Source organism: Glycine soja, chromosome 6 (assembly GCF_004193775.1).
Source record: "Glycine soja cultivar W05 chromosome 6, ASM419377v2, whole genome shotgun sequence".
Classification (NCBI taxonomy): Eukaryota; Viridiplantae; Streptophyta; class Magnoliopsida; order Fabales; family Fabaceae; genus Glycine; species Glycine soja.
The window spans coordinates 10,012,309-10,021,835 of NC_041007.1; the positions used below are offsets into that span (position 1 = coordinate 10,012,309).

At 29.7% G+C, this 9,527-nt stretch overlaps 1 long non-coding RNA gene across 1 annotated transcript; it reads left to right on the forward strand.

The window, feature by feature from the left end:
• Positions 1 to 1,665: 1,665 nt before the first annotated feature.
• LOC114415483 lies at positions 1,666 to 9,251 on the forward strand. The gene is made up of 5 exons (XR_003667362.1): positions 1,666 to 2,115; positions 3,454 to 3,617; positions 6,142 to 6,237; positions 6,328 to 6,377; positions 9,036 to 9,251. It is a non-coding gene; the product is annotated as an uncharacterized LOC114415483 (long non-coding RNA).
• The last annotated feature ends 276 nt before the right edge of the window (positions 9,252 to 9,527 follow it).

The window sequence follows — 9,527 nt, forward strand, 5'->3', positions numbered from 1 at the left end:
TTTTTCCACCGTAAATTTGGGTTGAAATTATTTTTATCATTTCTTTTTTCCTCTTTTCATTTTAAAGACATATTTTATTTTAAAGTATTCAAATTTTTAATCTAAAGAGTTGACACAATAATATAAAATCCCATTGCATTTATATATAAAGAAATGACTTATTATTTAGAGAGAAAATTCATATTTAAATATTCTCATATTATGTATAAAATTTTCTTGAGCCATTAAGAATCATACATTATAAATAAAATTAGCCTATAGCCTCTGACTCCACAAGAAAAAAACTATTCAAACTTTTTATTAACATCTTGATGGTTCTCATGCATTTCTATTAATAAATAGGCAAACACGCATTTATGCAACACACACCACTTGCAAGTAGCTATTATACTCCATTACCATGGCATGCAATTGCAATTCCAACCAACCTCCTCCTCCAGTTGAAATGGAGAATTTCCCCCCTACTCCTCCTCCCACTCCTAACATTGAAGAGACCTGTGCTGAAATGGTAGATGCATAAGCTTATTGCATGTTTGAATTTTCCAATTTGTTGTTCATTTTTTTAATTTTTTTTATTACATGCATCACATTTGAGTACTTCATGCATATATATACTTCTTTGTACTAATTTCGTATTAATCCATTCTCATAGGATGTTATGGAGATGGAGTTTGAAGAAGAGTTTTCTTTTCCAGTTGTTGTTGTAAGTTTTGCTTTTGTTTTATTTATCTATCTATCTATTTTTTTCATAACTCATTTTGAGATATTTATTTACATGTTTAGGTTGCTACAGAGGAAAATGCTCCTAATGCTTTTACTGTAAGTGTTCTGATGAATAACAATTTTTTGTTTTAACTTTGTAAGGAGATTTATGAATTTTGGGAATTTTTCCCCTTTAGTAAGGGATTTAGGGTGTTTGATTAGTTTCATGGTTTCTTGCAGGAAGATAAGCCTGCAGAAGACAAAAATGCGAACCCGAAGGAAGCAAGTCCTAACGATGATGATTGATGGGGTCTGCAGGAAGCAGAAGGCAGTTTGAGATGCTTGGGTGCATCTGCCAACTATAACAGACAAGAACACTCTTGTTTGATTTAAGACTTTGCCGTTCTAGTTTTTTCTTTATTTCGTTTTAAATTTATGAATTGCCTGTAAGGAAAATTCTAATTGATGGAGTGATGAATCCAGTATTAATAATTGATAATTTAAAAAATTATAAGCTTAATTAGTGAAGCGTTTTTTTTTATGGAATTTATATATCTGGAAACAATAAACACCGATTTAACTCATTCTTTGGATTCATTGGAACAAAAGCATCTCTATTCACACACACACAACAACTAGAACAAAACCATCTCTGGTAATGTATATGATTTCTTTAGAGGCTTTCATTTATCCTTTGTGTGTGAAGTTAAATGACAACTATTTATTTCTAAATCTAACTCTTTTATGATAATTTTTGAATCAGTAAATAAGATCGGATAAGTAAAAAGGATAAATTTAATTAGTTATTTTATTTTATTAATTATTTCACCAAATAATAAATTAAAGTATGATAAAATAGCTTATTCATTCATTAGACCAAAAGTTGCATTTAATGACAATTATTTAGCCACAGTATAAACTATTTTGCTATTTCATTTTCTATCCTAAAGTTATTGCGACTAATGAATAAGTATTAGTAAAATTGTAGTTTATAATGACAATTCTTTTCAATTGTTTCTGATAACCCTAGGAGACTTTCCTCCAAAATGCATCTCCCTCTTATCCAGTTCCTTCTTTAATAGCACAGCGTTTCCCTTCCCTCTGAATATTCCTCAATTCATCATATCGACCACCTGTGCCCTAAATGGAGCATAACAATTAGCCTTTGCCCCAATTCCATCCCACTGCCACTCTCAATAGCAGTTTCCCTTCCCCATTTGCGAATCTCAGTTCTCAGTCATGTATGCATTGTCTGTTATACCATATTTTCACCTAGTATCATTGTGCAAACGGTTTCTGTATTTTGCTAGAATCACCGTGGCTCCATGTACCTACACGCTCTGCCTAGGATCTCTTCACTACTCTTAGCCTAGGGTTTCTCTCCACAGCGACTAGCGTGTCACAGATTTCTCAGTAATTTACTAATCTTTCTCTCTTTACATTTTTTTCCCATTTGGTTTGCTCTGATAATTTCCCATTTGACGCTAGGGTTTCTCTTCGCTACTCTTAGCCTAGGTTTTCTCAACACATCGACTAGCGTGCCACAGACTTCTCAGTAATTTATGAGTCTCTCTCCTTGCATTTTTTCCCATTTGACGTTATTGGTTGGCTCCGATTGTTTTCCCATTTGACGCTAGGGTTTCTCTTCACTACTCTTAGCCTAGTTAAGTAGCAGAGTGTTTTTGAGAGTTCTTTCTAGCAAATACAAAGGCTATTACTTGGTCATGGATATCATACGAAAAATGCCTTTAATCTGGTCTTTTCTTCTCAAGCTTATATTCTCGACCAATCTCTTTTGTTTTCGTTTGTCCGGGATTTAATTTATTTTGTTCATTCCTATTCTTTGGATTTTTTTTTTGGTATAGTATCATACTGTACAGCTTGTACAGGAATGATGTAAATCCTTCTTTAATATATAAAATCTTGTCTTTGTCTTTTTTTAAAAATTACTCTCTTTGCATTTTTTTCCCATTTGACGCATGTTTTCTCTGATAATTTTCTGAGTTCAAATTTTATTTAAGACATGTTTGGATAAATTTTTTTGGAAGGATTTTTAGGAATAAAAAATAAGAAGACAAAAAAAAACCTTTTTTATTGACTAAAATTAATTTATGCATAAACAAATTTGTAGAAATTTTATCATATTAATATCTCTAAAAAATGATTTTTCATTTATACATAAATTAATTTTAACTCATAAAAAATTCTTTCATTTTTTCTTTTTATTTTCTTTTTTAGGAGTATTTCTAAATAACTTTACTTAAACATGTTGTAAAATTTGATTATCACGTTTGCAACACAGTTTATAGTACTAGCTTATGTCTATTGCTAAGCTTATCTTCTGTTGAATGGTTGCTGATATCATTTTCAAATATTTTAAGGGATAGGGGCTATCTTTTTCGTACTTTTTGTTTTTTAAAAATATACTATGTTTAGGAACTTTCACTAGTCTATCACGCATGGCCATATGTCTGTTGAATGCATGCATATGTCTCAAATGGTCTATGCAATTATTGCCCTTCACGGGGTTCTTTCATGGCCATGTCGAAGACTATGACAATGACTATATATGGTAGTTTATATCTTCCTAGAAATGATATTATGGCAAAATTTATATATTTTAATGATTTAATAATAGTGTAAAAAATGCATTGTATGATTATTATAACATAAATGTCCTTATGAAGGTGACACACAGAGGCATAGTTCTTAATTATTTAATATATAGCAGCCTTTTATATGTCTCGACAGTGCAATTATGGCTCAGTGGAATACGATGTCAAATCCGAGATGACAAGGGAATGGAGTTTTTGCATCCAGTTGCCCATACAAAAAGCAGAATGTACTGAATGGAAGTGATAAAGATTTCTAGATAAATGTGAAAGGCCCATAGGAACAAAGATTTTGCTAAACAGGTTCAAGAATTAATCCTGTCAAATCAAGTTATTTTTTCTATTGAAGCTTGCAATTGCAAAGAGAAATTTTCAAGGACCATTTTGGAAAACACATTCCATAAAGAGACATCATACCTTACATAAGCTATATGATGCCTCAATACATGGAGTGTGGTACTTGAAATTACTCTTCAATTGGTTCACTATTACTAATATATTTGTTTGCTGTGATATTGGTATAGTTCAGGTAAGTGGGTTTGTGGGGGCACTATGTGTTTGCAGTTGAGTAAAAACCGGTGCAGCTTTTTTTTTTTTTGGGGGGGGGGGGGGAGGGGGGTTAGTTATACAGTAATAACAGCAACAAGTATTATACAATTAATAGCTTTTTAACTGCTTCTGTGTTAGGTTTGGTATATACTCATAAGTTGAAAACTTTTAGGCTAAGGGTTTTATTTGTAAGGGTTCGGTACCCTTTACCCTCTTTCTTGATATATCTTTTTCTGATAAAAAAAACCCTACCTTGGTTTACTTGATTTGATTGCATATTTAACTGAGCTTCTAAGTCAATACTTTAATTCAAAATCATTTTAAAATCAATTCTTAACTATGGTTGCACACTCGTGTTTAATTCATATTCATTCCCTGTTAATGTCTATGGTTGTTGGTCATATTCTCTAGGAGCAAGGTGTGGGAGGGGAGGTGGGTTATTAATTCCTTCATTTTGAATGCCTATTTGAATTGACAGTGCACAAGCTTAAGGAAAATAGATGTACATATATATGATTTTGGGGATTGAAAAACTTAATTTAATAACACTGCTGTTGTACTGCTGATCTTCAACTCATTTTATTTCAAGATTTTTTTTGTTAGATTAGTAATAAAATATCATTGATTTGGCTGTCATAAATTTAGGTTTAGAGTTCAATATTATATATTTATATGGTTTATATAAAAGGTGGATAATGGATTTGGGAGCACAACACAAAGCAATGCCACCCCTGCTTACTCATTTTAATGTTTTTAAAGTTCAATTGCTATCAGTTATAAATGAACTTAAATAAATATTACCTTCATTTCCATGTTTCTGCATGTGAGGGTGGATTTATTAGTGAGCTGGGGGTGGTACGCGATGGTCAACTGTATTTTAGCCAATTTGAATTAGAATCTTATAAAGGATTTGTACTTATCTCATGATGTTCATGGGTGTTATAGTTTGTATCCATTGTTGCATACTTTCTATCCTTTGCTTGTGGTAACACACACACACACACACACACACACACACACACACACACACACACACACACACATGTATGTATGTATAGGTTGGAAAATACACCCATGCCATTTTTTTATGAGTGGTGATCACTGATTTTGTCCAGTTATGTATAAATTTTAAAGATTTTCTAATTATAATTGTGGAACACTACATTATGATTGAGTGAGGGTCCTGTCCTGTGTATGCTTTCTGTGAATTTTGTGTAGATGAGGGGCTGAATTAGATGAGATAATGGGAGGGAAGGCTGATCTTGGGTGGTTTTAGTGGATGATAGGATGGGTTTCTATAAAAAGCTGGGTGTTTAGCAGGTTGGTTGTGTGATATTTACTCCACTGTTAGGGGGTAAATACATGGCAACCTACCATGGCTATCTGTTATGTTGATTGTTGTAACTTTCTCCTGGTACTTCTGGTACCCTTTATTATATATAATATTATTTGCTGATTAAAAAACACTACATTATGATTGAGAGCTGAAGTTTATAAACTATGTTTTGTAATATGACCATGATTACAATAGTTGACAGACTTGAATTAATGACGTTGGTTATTAAATCTAAATGACTTAGTTTTTATCTTTTCCTCATAATAGTAATACTCGTGAATTAATGGTTGATGCTTGATAAATATTATTTTTTCTGGCTGTGACTTTTTTTTTGTTACTTTCTGGTTGTGAATTTTATGAGATGTCTTTTTCTATCAGTATAATTTATTTAGAAGATTTGTATGCTATTAATCTTTAGAAGTAAATGTTACTGCAATTCATATTGACGTTGATAAAATATTTTATATCTTAGAAAACAACAGCAGTTAAAGGACTGTAAACAGGTGTAATAAGTTGTCTAAAATTCACATTTGATGGCTATTAAAATTTCTGCCGGAATTGTCACTGAATGTTCTTGGTTTAAATATGGCCTTTATTGGCACTTGTTATGATTGCCAATTAATATTAATACTTTTACTATGCTGAATATGTGTTACTGTCAATCACAAGTTAATCATGGCCATTACTTTTCTTGTCTTAATGACCAAACAGGCTATTCCTGTTTATTAATTAAGAACAGAAATGAGTATATGTGTGGCAATCTATATTTGATCCTCCTTTTGCTATAGTGTGTTAACTTAGTTCTGTGGAAAGCTTTAGGTGAATTTTTGAGAATCAGGTTTGGGTTTTGATATGTTCTGATGTAACGTCGGGCTATAAACTGAAAACTGAACTTATGGCACCATTTGTTTAACCCATCTACCCCTCTACCATGATTGATAGGTACAAGTTGAGAGGTAACATTATTAATTAGGAGCTTCAAATTGGGGTACAACGATGGGATGACAGTATCTTGGTTAGGGTTTTCTGCCAATATGTGTAAGTTGTAACTCTTTGAACTTGCAAATCCTAATGATTGTCAGATACAAGGTAACCTTGGTTGATTGTTTTCTTATATCCCTATAACAGATTAGGTGCTGTTTTGGTTGGAACACAACAGAAATTGTACCTTGGGTTGGGTATGTCTTATACCTATGCCTTTTATTATATATGTTAGCATTAATGTAAATATGTCAATAATCTTGCAATATATAATATTAATATATACTGTTTGCTGACATAAAAAAAAAGTCTAGAACACATTTAATTGATGACCACATTTTAATTGCAATGAAAGTCCAATATTGAACAGGGTAAATATGACAAACTATGTTATATATATTCAGCAGTTATTAGGTGTATTGATAGGATATGATTAGCTTATTATTCTCTTGCTTAACATATGTTATTGGGTCTATGTAATTTTTATCTCATGGGAAAAGTTGAATTTAGAGAGAGGAGGAGGTATCAAGTTCTTCTATGAATAATTCTTGTTAAACTTTAGCATGGGTTACTCTGGAAGAAGTTTAATCGATCCCTCACACGCATATAAAGTTACAAAAATATTAAACAATTTTTTTTTCAATTTTTTGATGTAATTCTAACAAAAAATGGATATGATCATTTACCTATATTTTATATTATATTTTGATATTATTTTATCGGCTGAAACATAGGATATGCTAATATAATGATTAACATATTATCTTGTACCTATCAAACATAGAATAGAATTAGAACTTATCATACTCTACTTTTATCTAACTTTTATATTTTATTTTATCTTATCATCATTAAATAAATGCTAAAAGTAATTAATTTGAATTAATAAGTTATTGATCTGAATGGTATTGAACATAATTATTTTAATAAGATTTCATATTTTAATTTTGTGGGAAAAAAATGTAGTTAAAAAGAGAAATTCCATAAAAAATATTCATTTAGGTTCTCTGACGTAGATAAATAAATTTAATAGATATTTCACACCAATACTATGGAAAAAATAAAATAATTAGTTTGAAATGTTTGTTCCCATGTTATTATAATACTCAATTTAAATAGAAATCACTTTCTTTATTGGTGACTCAACATTCTTTCTCTATCTTCACTTTGAGAAGAATTAAAAATACACCAAAAAACTTACTCAATTAGAATAGTAGGGGAATAGATTTAATTACTTGTAAGATTAATTTTTCATTTGTTTGCATTAATGCATCAAATTAATTTGTATAAGCATCATACACTTCATTTTTTCCCATCAAAATCTATTTCAAAATAACAATAATGAAATCTATGAGTGGTGGATCCAGAAATTTTCTTCATTGGGAACAAAAAATAGTCTAATATTTTCTCAAATAAAAAATTGTACAAGTTTTATTAAAAATGGTGATAAAAAATTAAAAATAATAAAATTTAAAAGAATAAAGAGGATAAAATTAGTATCAATTTATTCTTTTTTTTTTTTTATCTTTTACAACTATTTACATTCATCTTATTAAAAAAATTATCTTGTGGGGACAAGATCTATTTTTTATGGAGAAAAAAAAATATATTTTTTTCTTTATTTAAAAATTATAAAATTGTATTTATGATCTCATGCAGACTGAATTTTTTACACACTCTAATTTTTATAATTTAATGCTTATGCACTAACACTATAATCTAATCATAAATCATTATATCTTAAGATAATTATTTCAAAAATTAACAAATTTATCAAACATAATAAATTATGATTGAATGAGTATAAATTTTTTTATATTATTTGTACATAGTCATTTTTCTCTTACATTTATTACTTGAGTCACAAAGTTTATATTTTTTTTTTCATTAAATCATTCAATTATTATATTTTTTAAGTTTTTTTTTCTATTTTTTTTATCGTTTTCTTACATACATTGTTCCACCCTAAACTTGGGGTGGATATATTTATTCTTATCAATTCTTTTTTACTCTTTTCAGGGTAAAGAATTCTTTTATTATAAACAATTCAAACTTTTTATTGTCATCTTTATGATTCTCTATCTCATGCACGCATTTCTGATAAATGTAAAGAATTATTTTATTATAAACAATTCAAACTTTTTATTATCATCTTTATGGTTCTCGATCTCATGCACTCATTTCTAATAAATGTAAAGAATTCTTTTATTATAAACAATTCAAACTTTTTATTATCATATTTATGGTTCTCTATTTCATGCACACATTTTTAATAAACATAAAGAATTCTTTTATTATAAACAATTCAAACTTTTTATTATCATCTTTATGGTTCTCTATCTCATGCACGCATTTCTGATAAATGTAAAGAATTATTTTATTATAAACAATTCAAACTTTTTATTATCATCTTTATGGTTCTCGATCCCATGCACACATTTCTAATAAATGTAAAGAATTATTTTATTATAAACAATTCATCTTTATGGTTCTCGATCTGATGCCGATATTTCTAATAAATAGGCAAAGATGCATTCACTCTAACGCACCACTTTCAAGTAGCTATTATACTCCATTACTATATGGCATGCAATTACAACAACAACCAACCCCCTGGTCCCCTCCTCCACTTGAAAGGGAGAATTACCCTCCCGCTCCACCTCCAACTCCCATCATCCAACAGACTTGTCCCGCGGTAGCTAGATGATGCATAAGCTAATTGCATGTTTCAATTTTCTAATTTTTTTTCTTAAAAGAATTGTTGTTGGCTTGATTTTTTTTTTAATCAACGAATATTAGTTATTCCCTTATGAATTTTATACAATTAAATGCATCACATTTGGATCATTTTATAGGATACTCGCATAGTCTTGGAGGAAGCAGAAGGCAGTTTGTGATGCTTGGGTGCATCTACCAACAATAACAGACAAGAACACTCTTGTTTGATTTAAGACTTTGCCGTTCTAGTTTTTTTTTTTTATTTCGTTTTAAATTTATGAATTCCCTGTAAGGAAAATTCTAATTGATGGAGTGATGAATCCAGTATTAATAATTGATAATTTAAAAAATTATAAGCTTAATTAGTGAAGCGTTTTTTTTTTTATGGAATTTATATATCTGGAAACAATAAACACCGATTTAACTCATTCTTTGGATTCACTGGAACAAAAGCATCTCTATTCACACACACAAAAATTAGAACAAAACCATCTCTGGTAATGTATATGATTTCTTTAGAGGCTTTCATTTATCCTTTGTGTGTGAAGCTAAATGACAACTATTTATTTCTAAATCTAACTCTTTTATGATAATTTTTGAATCAGTAAATAAGATCGGATAAGTAAAAA